Genomic DNA, 13,060 nt, shown 5'->3' with positions numbered 1-13,060 from the left:
TCGCGATCATTAAGTGCTCGAGCTACTGAATTATTTTGCGATGAGTTTGAAAGTCGCCGAGCGACAGAGATTTTAAAAGATTTTAGCAGACGGGGACCATTAATCAAAAATTTCAGCCGCTGCTTAAATTAGCGGTCCAACGTGTAACACGGGGCTGATTCCTACCGATGTATTATCCTTCGATAATGAATCCTTCGACTGAAGAAATTGCCTAGTCATAATCTTCACGCTCGACGAGGTGATTCACAATGATGCCTTTCTCTCCTCAGACGGGGGGGGACGGATTTTCGAACAATAAAATTTTATCAATCGCGGCTCTCCTCTTTTTTTTTCCTCGCTCGAGAAGATCCGGCGCGATCTGCTGCAATGCGCGCTCCATTACCATTTGCACACACGGTATTACACAATCGTATTGTCGTCCGCGTGTATGGCAAACGATATATCGCAATATTACATCGTTATTTATTCGTCGCTTTCCACATTGCGGCGAGGTGCATCGCGCGCGCGCGCGCGCGCACGATGGAAACGACGGAAACGCGTGCATTGCCTCTCTCCATTTTTATTTTTATTTTACGTGCGGAACGGAGTCACATCCCGGGAGAGTTAATCATTTCCGTTTTTAATTTCCTGCCGCTCGGTTTGCTCGGAATTGTGTGCGTTAAACGCGAAACTGCTAACGCTCGGTCGGTGTCTCTTGTGTAACGCAGAATCCATATGTCATCGGTGAACTGCAACGGGGGAAATAAAAAAAAAAAAAAAAACGTTCGAATGCAATCAAAACAAGACACGATTTATCAATTTGCGCGTGGCTATGTCGAAATCGGACGCTGGTTTTCTGTCCGTTCGGTGGGAAAGAACCGAGGGGAAACGAGCGCATTAAATTGTAAGTGTATATAAAATCGAAAGACGCATAGAAAAAGAAAATCAGGACTTAAATCAAGATTATATATTCTCATATATAAGCAAGAATATTATAATTTTCTTAGAAAAATTTTGGTCTTCTTAGAAAAATTTAGATTTTGAATTTGAATTTGATTTCAGTCTTGATTTTGAATTTGACTTGGATTTGATTTTTAATTGAATTCGTATTGATGCAGATATAGATATTTTTATATGTAAGCAAAAATATTATAATCTTCACATAGAAGATTTTTGCTCTTGAGTTGAGCAAAATATTGATATTTGCATCAATACAAATTCAATCAAATCAAGATTAAAATTTTGAAAAAAATTATAATGTTCTTGCTCATATGAGAAAATACTAAATATTTGTTTTGATTTAAGACTGATTTTTTTTTCTATGTAGAGAGAGAGAGAGAGAGAGAGAGAGAGAGAGAGAGAGAGAGAGAGAGAGAGAGAAATATAAAATAATGAGATGTGTCGTAGTATGCAATGAAATGCGATAAAAACAGCGTTTGATAAGCGGCGATGTAATGCCTCGGGTATATCAAGCATAATAAATTTCGATATGATACCTTTTATCAGACGGAAAGTAATATCGGATTCCGTTTACGAAGCGATCACGGATAAGGGAAATTTCGCAATAGGAGGCAAGGATAATTATGTTTGGACAAGGGAAAAAACGTGAATAACCAGGTAGGCTCATGTTGCACGTACAGTTAGTAACGTTCGCTCTTTGGCAGGGGTGTGTCTGATAAAAGGGTAGGTGGGGCCGCGGGGGTGACTTCGCTCGCATACGACACACACGGTGCTAAGTTAGGGCGACCGCCGGCAGTCGCAAAGCAGGAAATCGATCGGTCGGTCTGCCGCTCTAGCCGGCTTCGTCCCCAATCTGATTCCCGGCAATGAGATCGCACGTCCAAAATTTAATTGCATTTCCTCCGCTCGCTGGCCACCGTTTCCAAACGGGCGTTACACCGGATCGATTTCTCCGCAGGAAAAGGCAAAATATTATTATTCGCCCATCGGACTCGGACTGCTTTGATCGAGTGTCTTCAGCGACGATATTGGACTCTCGGGGAAAATACAGTAGACGCGATAGAAGAATGATAAATAAAAATAACGCACTAAAGATACATAGGAACATAAATTGTATTATCTTTGTATGAATCCTATTACTCTTTTGTGTTTTATTTTGTAAAATTCCATTGATAATTGGATACTTGGTTAGCGTCCACAAGTTTACAATTTAGTTCAAAATAATTGTTGTTATTACATCTATATCGCACATTTAGAAAAATATTACATCTTTCCAGCGACACCCCCATACGTGTCTTTTACAATACTTATGAGAAATTGTGCTCATTAGCAATTCTCGCGGATGCGATAAGGTATTCCAAACGTGTTCGCGAATTTGCGGACACGTTTAAAAATATCTTATCGCAAAATGTAGAATGGTGCAACGTGCATCGCTCCCATTTTCGTTGTTTTCTTTTTTTTTTTTTTTTTTCTTTTCTTTTCTTTCTTTGCAAGCTCGTCATCGCGTGCCGAGCAGAAGACGAACGACCGGATCGCAGCCGAGGCCGAAGTGGAAACGAGGACGAGAGCATTGACTCGCGATGTGACGGACATAAATCGCGGATTGTCAATTAACCCTCTACCACTCTCGACGACTTGTGTCGCGCGACCGTGCACAGAGGACTTCAAACGATCGCCCTCGCCGTTCATCGATTCGACCTCGCGGAGAATCGCGGTTTCTCCTTGATCCCATACACAACCAGATGCGCGAACTCGGCGAACGTTTCTCTTCGGCGCAAAACTGAGAGATTCACGTTAATGATTCAGCTTGTCGGGAGGGAAGCACCTGGCACCTGGCCCTGGATCCTCGGAGAATATCATGATTTAAGTAGGCTCCAAATCCGGATTCCGGGTCAGTCGAGTTTCGGGGCGGTTTCGAGGCTCGGGTCGGGTCTTGCAGCGATGTAACGAGCCGCGATCCTAAGAGGGATCGCGCAGTAAAGGGATTTACCCGCGGCATACGATAACGAGATCGTAGCCGATTAACGAAGATCGTACGTGCCAAATGCGAGGATCGCGGTCGACAATCGGCCGAGATCGGAATTCCTTCGAGCAATCGCGGCGGTCGATAAGCCTTAACACCTGCATCCAAGCCGACGCAATCGCCGCATCGGCCACGATAATCATAACAGTCCGCTGCCGAAATCCGGCTCGGATCGATCGCCCTCCTTGCACCAATTTTAAATTTATGCGGAACCGGCACGACTGCGAGATACACCTACCTGGCCAACTTTTGCCCCCGCTTCGGCGCTAGGCGGTTCGATAAAATATATTTCAGGCGTTTCGTCCCTTTCCAAGTCGGCACTTTTAATCCTATTAAAATTATTAACAGGGTTAAATTAAAGATGTATGCCGCGAGATACGCACGCGATGGTTTGCGGTGCGTCAAAATTAAATTAGAAATATTTTTAGTCGTTCCCACATTCACGTATCCCCCGAAGTATTTTCTTTTTTTAAAAATTTCCACGATAAATTAAAATTATTTTCTCGCGACACATATTGCGTCTTACGAAACTCGTGATGTCAGCTTCGCGCATTAGCGTAGCACGTTAACATCTGGTTAGTATCCTTGAGTTAAATGTTTATCAAACATTCGACCGAACACGCGATTGTTTCCTCGAAGACAAGACAGAAGGCACATGTGGTTATTTTGTCAAAACTATAGCAATTGTCCTGCCGTGTGGTCGGTCGCCTTAGCTGGGACTTAAATATTTATTCTTATCTAGCCGAGGTGCACCTAAGTGCGCATAAGCCGCATGCATATTCCAGTTAGGATGATGACGCAGAGGTCGCGCGACATCCTCGAAACGACCTTGGTGAGAGCGTTCGTGACGAGGACGATGGTGAGGTGAAAGCTCCAGCCGGCCTTCCGACTGGAAGTTTCACGCATTTGACGACGATGATGATCCGTCCGCTTCTCTCAGGGACGTCGTTATCTCCTGGCGGGATGCAGACGTGTGGAAGAAATTCGGCCGATCGGATTCCGAAAGGTGAATTGTGAAGAAATCGGGTCTTGGATTCTGGAACTTTTTACTTGGCGCATATCAAAGGCGTGCCGAATTTTTCCGAAATTACAATAAACTTTAACATCTTTTGAGCGAAATTTAAATAGATAGGGCGACATTTGTTGCTATTGAAAAAAATATCAAGTTGCAAATTTTTGAGGCAGTCGTCGAATAAAATTTGAAGAACCTGAATCGCTGTTTATCGATAAAATTCGCTTCTTTTCGGAATGCAAGATGATGCAAGGATTACGCCACGATCGATCAAAGACGATCGAGGTAGTGTCGTTGCGTCATCACTTGCAGACTTAATGACTTTGTGGTTTTTGCACTCGATCATCCGACTGTCTCCCCTCGGATAATCCGTCTTAATCGGGCTCCCGGGTATAATCGCAACCTTCCTATAATATCGCCAGGTTCCCACGAATAATCGAAGATGGATATAACGTAATGGTACATTATGTATGAAATAATTCATCAACTAAGCTCATAAGACATGAATTTTTAAACGTTTAATTATGCGCTCGACAATCTCCGTGAAGTTAAGTCTCCTTTCTCGCGCATTTTCACACCGCTTTTATCTGGATGATATAAAAAAAAATACATAAATTTTTAACTTGATGGTAGAAAGAAAATTAAGAAGATGATATTTCATTTTTATGTCCTTAAACTTGGATCTAGACCATATGTGGGTCTCGACCAAGCTAAACAATCAGCTAAAAATGTGCGACCTTTCTAACATTAGCACGCCTGGCGCGTACGATCTCGCCGTGAAAGTTTGAGCAGCTTTCGTCGGTCACAGCGACTGTGTCAGTGGTCGAAAGTAAAATCGGAGCGACCGTCGCAACTTCGATGCGCGAGACGATCTTGCGTAAGTCAATTATAAACCGAACGAGTATTGCAAAATAAAAAAACTGGACTAAGTTAAAAATTTTGAGAGCGATATCTGACAGGAGAATGCCATAATTGAATAATCATTTCTGCGGCTATTTAGACATTGGCCGGTATTCATCGACAATTCTTATATTTAAGATCGTCTTAAGCTAACATTTCAACCAATAAGATAGCTGTATGAGCTTACTTAAGACGATCTTAAATATAAGAATTGACTATGAAATATCGATCAATGAGAACAATTATGAAATGGATTTTACAAATAATTTTCTCACCTCGTCGTCTATTTTTAATATTTATTTATTTTGAAAATTCAAAGTCTGAATATTTCGCAAATTTTAAAATTTAAATTTTAAACTTTAGATTTTACTTTTATTTATAGATTGTTCCATTGTCAAGGAAAGTAGTTCGGTGTGCGATATAAGATTTTTCATCTTGACTTCTTGAGTTCTTGAATTCTATCACTGTGAAAAATTGAAGTAATCGTGCGTTATCCGCCAGATCGCGATCGAAAGGTGTGGAGAATGGATAAGCATCTTGAAGACGAGGTCCTGTCGATGGGACGTGAAAGTACTCGACGAACTGTGCACTCCACAAACGTTTCGCGAGGATCGAATTCCTCGGTCGATCTGCACATTGTGCATCTTGAGAAACCAGAATGTTGAGCAAAGATCTTGAGTTTGTTTGAATAATGTAGAAAAGAATGGCGAAATGTGATCACAATCATTTATGAAAATTTTATATATATATATATATATATATATCTATATATATAATTTAAAATAACATTAATAAAAAGAGAATAATGAACATTTTATTTTAACGAAATGCGTATGTGAGAAATAAAAAGGACAGAACATAATTACAGTAATAAATTTAATAAATATAATAAATATAATTTAAAAAATATAATAAAAAGCAATAATTAACATTTTATCAACAAATTTACAAAATTGTTAAGTACTTGAAGTATATTATACGCGTTTTCCATTTTATATAGTTCACAGTTATATAATTATAAATTTATGTCTTGTCATATTTATTTGACTAAAATGCTTGAGATATCAAATTATGATGGAAGTGTCAGATAGAGTTTCATAATAGAGTTACTACAGAACTTTATACTTATAAAGTTCTCTAATAAGATTATCCGGGAAGTATCTATAAATCTGTTTCCTGAGAGATCCCCCGATCTTTTTCCGAATCCCACGAGACAATGCTTTCCCCTTTACTTACACAAGTACACTAATTCACGAGGGATGGTGCAGAGACATTTGCAGGGGCGGACAGGGGTGAGCGACCGGTCAAAGTGCTTCTTAGCGAGAGAGGGTACGGATCGTAAGGACGTCAAAGGCGCCGCAATCAATATCCACGGATGGAATAACATCGACGTGAAACGCCTCTGCGACGTTTGTCTGCAATATTAATCGAAAACAACATTCGAAGAGTATTAGAATTTTAATTGTCAATTTACAGCAATTTTCGCAAAATCATTCTTTGCTTAATTTAGCTAATCTTGTCTTGTCCTTTTTTTATCACGTCGAAAAACCAACTACTAATTATATTAATATTAATAATATTGATAAAAAAATTGTAATTAATCAACTGATATCTGGTCATCAGAAGAAATCTTAATAATATTAATTTTTGGGCTTGACATTCTGTCTATATGTTTTTATATGACATATCAATTACTACCTACAATTAGTTTTGAAACGTAATTTTATGCCAAAGACGGAAATGCAGTATTAAATGCATAATTAAATCACTAATTAATTTAATATAATTGATGAATGATTGATAAGCATTTCATAAATCTACAAGAAATTTATTTCAAATGAAAATCGTTTTCTATTAACTTCGATTTTCCCCGCAAATTATGAATACAATTTGCATTTACAATTCAATTATTTACTAAAATTGCTTTTTTGCAAGATAAGCACGTGCATGTATAATAATTGAGCACAAACATAGTATAGACATTTTATGCCTTGACCCAACAGATGTTCATGGAAATGACACGTGACGTATGCTAATAGATGACTGTACGTTTATCGATACGGGTTTGCGTAAAAAGAAAGTATGCCTCTTCGATAAAAAAGCATATATTTTTTTTCTCCCGCATATTTTTCACGTTAAATCAGAATGAGATTTGATGACTCGATGATCACGTCGGTGATACATGATTTTTATGATACTCGTCTCTGTAAATAGATAAACTCGCGTATGTGCGAAGAAACGTAATTTTTTACCTTGGACTGGGATAACACGCGTATCAATTAATCTAAAAATTAATTAATTAAATCAGTTAATCTAAACATATTAAATTGTCTATAAAAATCGTTGATAGCGTTGAAAATCGGATAAGAAATGGCTTTTCAGTGAATGCGACTCGATTCTTTGAAATATTCGAAATCGTTGCTCGAGCATATCTAGATAAGAATTCCGTATTCAGAGACGTCGGTTAAAATCAACGTGAATATATAAAAATATTCCGCTTTTTCGCATTCGCAGAGACGTTCGTTTAAATCGATGCAAATAGCTAAATAAAAAGCTACCTCTCTCTCTCTCTCTCTCTCTCTCTCTCTCTCTCTCTCTCTCTCTTCTCTCGCGCGCGCGGAATTCGACGAAGCCGTAAATTCGCCGCAAATGCCCGCGATGGCGCACAGAAGAATTCGTTGCTCGCGCAACAAAAATGAACCAGGAAAAGAGGTGAGCCGGCATCCCGCATAAAAATGTGCATATTATTGCTGCATAAATATCGTGTCGCTAAATGTGCCGTCGCGGTCGAGCGGGTTTTAGGGGAAACAAAGAACGATTCTTGCGACCGCCCGCGTCCCGTGTTTCTCCGTTCGTGCCTTTGTAAACGCGTTTGCGATTCGACGTCGTCATTATGAATTTGCGTTTCCGCGACCGCGAATCTTTCCTCGACGTAATCGTCCGCAAGAACCCGACGAAGTTCGATTGTTATTTGTGAAAACGTAGTGCGACAGAGAAGGAACGAGAAACTATTTTGGAGGAGGTCACTGACGTTCTTCCCGGATAAAAGTTGAAAATTTTGCCGTCTGTCCGTCAGGAGACGGACTGAAACTTCGACGGAACGCACAAACGATAATCGATTTAAGAAGACGACGCAAAAATTCAAACTATCCTAGGCTAGAGGAAAATTTAATTTCCGATGAAAAAGAATTTTATGGTACATGTGTCATTTGAAAAACACCGAATATTATTATAATATAATATTCGTATAATATATATTATAATATTCGTAGAATATTATGCGTCATGACTCAAACGACGAGGAATTTGCATTAATGTGGAGTTGCACGGTTTGCAAAAATAAATAGCGATTATTCCGTCGGGGGTCTTTGATGATAATAATGTTGAAGTAGAGTTTGCGACTTTAGAGCTTATTACTGGAAATTATGCGGGTAATTTCAGTATTATATGCTACATGATGCAACTCTAGTTTCAACAAATAATTAGTATCATAAAATGTGTATTTTCTCAAATTTTATTATTATTTATAAAATGTCAAATTTATATTCGCGACTAAATTCATGATTTCTTAATGCAATTTTTGACATCCCGCCATATGATCATTCATGCAATTTTTGACATTCCGCCATATGCTCGCAACTTCGATGTAATTAACAAAATAAAATAAAACTGTAATATTTTTTGCAATAATAATTTCTTGTGGAAAAACGGGTAACATTAATTTGACTATCGATTTATTAAAAATGAAAATCTTGGTTTCAAGTGGCCACATTTCAAATCCGTTAAAAATAATGACATGATTTGTGACATAAATAATTATCTTAAATTTATATATAAATTTAAAAGTAAAAAATATTAGGCGTTATAAAAATCTTGCTTTGCTAAGAATATTTATTTTCTTATTAACTATTCGAGTTATATACACATATATATATATATATATATATATTTTTTTTTTTTTAAATATTCGACATATATATATATCGAATATTAAAAAAATTATTATTAATTAAAAGAGAAAATTTAATTCAAAGAAAATAACAAAATTCTACAACTTACGAATTATACTGGTTCCTTACGCTGCTCGAGATCGACTGCTTTATATGTCACACATTGATCTTCCTTTTACCTTTAGATTATCCTTTTTTTAATGGTCAATCATTCGCACGTTCTCATACCATATCACACGTACGCTCTCCAATACATTCATCCTGTATACTCAAACGTTCACTTCCATCGCTATATTACCCGGAATAAACTCTTCATACATTTCTTTTTATCTGATATCAGTGAAGCGCTTTATCTAGATTGTACGCGGTAAATGGCGTGATATTTGATAGAAATATCGCGATTCCGAGGAAGAGGAATTGTGACAGTACGTGCTCTATCTACTGTTTGCTATATCATAAAACGATCCGTTTAAAAACCACAGGTTCTTGAATGAAACCGCCCGAAAAAAATCTATCGCTTTTCAATACACATATTGAGTGACCTATTAGAAGTTAACCCCCCACTTTTAGAAATAACTTATTTTGAGAGTTTAATAAAAAATGAAAAAAAAACGACGTTTTAGGTCTAGCCCCCTACTTTGCGATTTTTTTCGAAAAATGTCATTTTTTTTTCATTTTTTTAATGACATTTTTCACATCACGGTTTTAAAATTCGAGCACAATGTAGCACAAATCTAGCACAATTCAGTACAACTCTCAAAATAAATTATTTCTAAAAGTGGAGGGCTAACTTCTAATAGATTATTGAATGTGTTGAATGAACACAAATGAGATATATTAAACATTTTACGACAGCTGTTAAATTTAACAAATAGATCTGTTTTTTACACTCGCTTGGCAGAGAAAGAAAAAAAAATCCTTGGAAAATCCTGGGGAAGGTTTCAAAGAAAATTCACGTCGACCTTTGTGCATCTCTTTCTAAGAAAACTTCTGTCAGCCGGAAACGATTCTTTGTACAGAAAAGAGGGCTTTCAGCGAATGGCGCTCGCTGAAACGACGAGAAATTGCATGGAATATTTATGTAAAGTTCACCACTGTTACGGTATTTTTTCGGAACACTTTGCTCTGCTGCCGTTAACACCACGTCCAGTCGCAAGCGCGATTTAAAGAAAGAGGAAAAAACCGCAAAACCCGCTTTCTGCAAAACTGAAACTGCGTCGCGCACAAACGGCATGGATAATAACTTCCAGATAAGAAAGAACTTGCGGGTTACAATCGCGCCTGAAAATAACGTATGTGTTTGTTAGAAAGTCGGGAAAACGCGCGTGGAATGTATATTCAAAGCGAAGAAGATAAGTATGTTAAAATCCGTTATTTTGCTCGCAACCTTGAGACGATTTCCTCTTATCGTTTAGCCGACGTTTATGTTTGCCGTAAAAAGACGCGAAGCGCGTGCCTTTAATAGTCAAACAGCCGTATTTGATGTATGCGGGTAAGCGAATTAACGTCTGTGAAAGTTGGCACCTCATCTTTAAAAAAAAAAATTAACTTTTTGTTAGAGCGAATTACGAGCCTTTTCCATCGCGAACGACTTACATCGTTAAATAAATCGGCGCTGAATAAAGAACGCAAGTATTCGCAAGTGAATCGCTAAACGTTGGAACACGTGCCTCAAATGCATTAGGGTTAAAGCCTTTGAGCCATTGAATGTAGCCACCTTCTCGGAATTCTAATTTCAATGGAATTAGTAGCCTCCATTTGAAGCGGGGATGAGCATCGTGGAAATAGTTATGAGGCGAAAGCTCCAAAAGCTTACGTGAGAATGCTTGCGTCAAAATCAGTCGGGAACCACGAACTCGATGTTAAATTTGCACCGGTCGGCTTTGTAGGAATGTCTTCGTGTGAAGAGTATCTAGTTGATAAATGTAAAAATAAAGTTTTCATATTTAAAAATAAATCGATAAAAGAGTCACGAAGGAATATCATATAATTAATGTTAATATTTGTTTTAATATTTGCTTATCATATTGCGTCGAGGTATTAATTTATATTATAATATTTCGAAATATTTATATATATTTTGTGTAAAATTGAATATTTTCATATATACGCGATATTTAATTAATTATCACTGTAATGAATATACAACGAAATCACAGATAGCTTACAAAATATAAAGTAAATTAAATTGACAATTTGATATCGAGATTATATATGTATAGAAATTAAAAACAAATTAGAAACTCATAATTGATTTAATATTAAACATTTATTTAAACGTATCGATATACGTATCGAAAAAACACATTTTGCCGACAAATTTAAAAATTTATCAAAGTATAAAATATATCCAAAAATAATTTTGTCGGACCTTCAAAATTATTATATACGACGTTCAAATTGATTGCTAGAAAATAACAAATTTTTGTTCTTATCGTTTAAATGTCTTATATGATAATTTTGAATATGCAACAAAATTGTTTTTAAATTTGTATTCAACCAAATTTTTCGATTTGCCAGCAGACGCGTCCTCTCTCTTACATGATAAGCGATATTCGGCATTTAATTGCTACGCCGCAAAAAGGAACATAGACCGTGGAATAATATCGACGGTCAAGAAGAACTGAGCCGCGACACGATTCCTCATAAGGGAAAGTGGCGAATCCGCGGGTTTCGAGCGCAAGCGGAGATATCGAGCGTAACGACGCGGCTGATACGACCGCCGGTCGCTATCGGCTTCGCGAGCGGCGATCGAATCGAATCGGATCCGCGGCGCGCGTTTCAGATCGAGAGAAGTCGAGCGGACGATCGCGCGCGCGGCGGAGATCGCGAAACCGTGAACTTGTACGTTAGAATCTATGTGGCTTCCCCCCTCCCCCCTCCCATCCGTCGGTCTCTCGGGGAAAATTCTTTGGACCGCGACGACGACAACGGTGGCGGTGACGATCGCGACGGCGACGACGACGACGACGGCGGTGGCGGTGGCGATGGCGGTGGCGGTGGTGAACGTGCCGGCGACTCAAGGTTGTCGTGATGGACTTTCCGCCGAACCGGTTTCCAAGCGCCGCGACATTAGACATACGTGACTTTCCTCCGCGAGTGCACGAGCGTGAACTTCCGCGAGGCCGCGGACTGCCACGCCGCGCCGTCGTCGCTCCCGCGAGCTCGACAGTAATTCGACCTGGCATCCGTAAGAGGGAAATCTGATAAGGAAGAGAGAGATCGCCATAAGAAATTCCCAGAGGGTATCAGGAGGTATCCTTCTCTTTTTTCGAAACGCGCGAGCGTGAGGAGACCGCGTTTTTAGCGGCACGACAGCAGAAATATTACACGTCGAATTTTTAATGTCAGTTCGGATGCGATCGTCTGCGACGTCTGGTTTCCATCCAAGTGGAGTGGACATGTTTCCTTTATCGCGAAAAGATTGAATTGTATTAAAGGAGATATCTGTGTCTTTCGCGATGTATTTACCGGAACGGAGATCTGCTTTTATTATGTGTGAATGTCAGATAATTGACACTTTCTGCAATAAAATTGCGATGTATATTCTGATATCATTATAACATCACGCTTGAAATTCCGTTAATTTCGCTTGCAAAATAATGAAACTTTTCTCAGATCGCCGCTTTATTTTCCTCTGCAATATGAAGGTTTTGTACAGATCAACCGTGCAAGATGAAAATTAACTAAATTAACGCCAACTTCGTTATATTTTATTTATATGAATTCCCTCTCCCGCTATTTCACTGTTTTTTTTTCACGTAATTTTCCCGCGTCTGCGATTTCTTCAAAAATCATTCACGACAGCCGTTTCTTCTCGCTTATTTTTTTTTCCCCTTGTTTTTTTCTTTCCACCGCACCGTGCATCGCAAATAAAGGTGTGCGCCGTACAAATGGGTGCGTGACTCGTTCCGTCAATTTCGTGATTAAGGGGAGCACTAAGTATCGCGCGCTCTACATTTTTTAATTAAAGGGGCGTAACCCATGGCCCACACGGGAGCATTGCGTTTACGTGATCGCTCACGGCGGTTCAGTGTGGGCAACTGCGTTTCTTGTTACCGATTGTGTGCCGCCTCTCTCGACATCGGGAGAATCTAGGGACCGTCGTAATTAGCGAAGTAATTTCGCGCGCGCGCGCGCGTGTGTGTGTGTGTGTGTGTGTGTGTGTGTGTGTGTGTGTGTGTGTGTGTGTGTGTGTGTGTGTGTGTGTGTGTGTGTGTGTGTGTGTGTGTGTGT

The 13,060-nt window shown here is 38.9% G+C and overlaps 1 protein-coding gene and 1 long non-coding RNA gene across 3 annotated transcripts in view; one reads left to right on the top strand and one right to left on the bottom strand.

The window, feature by feature from the left end:
• LOC105431187 (beta-1,4-glucuronyltransferase 1) overlaps positions 1–13,060 on the top strand; it is a 45,765-nt gene that overhangs the window by 7,071 nt on the left and 25,634 nt on the right. The window lies entirely within an intron of this gene.
• On the bottom strand, positions 5,154–11,966 carry LOC148937073 (uncharacterized). Of its 2 annotated transcripts, XR_016138711.1 has the most exons (3): positions 8,934–11,966; positions 6,111–6,289; positions 5,154–5,518 (listed from the first exon to the last, which is right to left on the bottom strand). It is a non-coding gene; the product is annotated as an uncharacterized LOC148937073 (long non-coding RNA). The 2 variants fall into 2 exon arrangements; XR_016138710.1 differs by lacking the exon at positions 5,154–5,518 and having other exon boundaries at positions 5,734–6,289.

The sequence above is a fragment of the Pogonomyrmex barbatus genome, unplaced genomic scaffold (genome assembly GCF_055798465.1).
Source record: "Pogonomyrmex barbatus isolate J1 unplaced genomic scaffold, ASM5579846v1 scaffold17, whole genome shotgun sequence".
NCBI lineage: Eukaryota > Metazoa > Arthropoda > Insecta > Hymenoptera > Formicidae > Pogonomyrmex > Pogonomyrmex barbatus.
The sequence above is the reverse complement of the archived record's forward strand: the minus strand, read 5'-3'. Positions and strand labels throughout refer to the sequence as shown.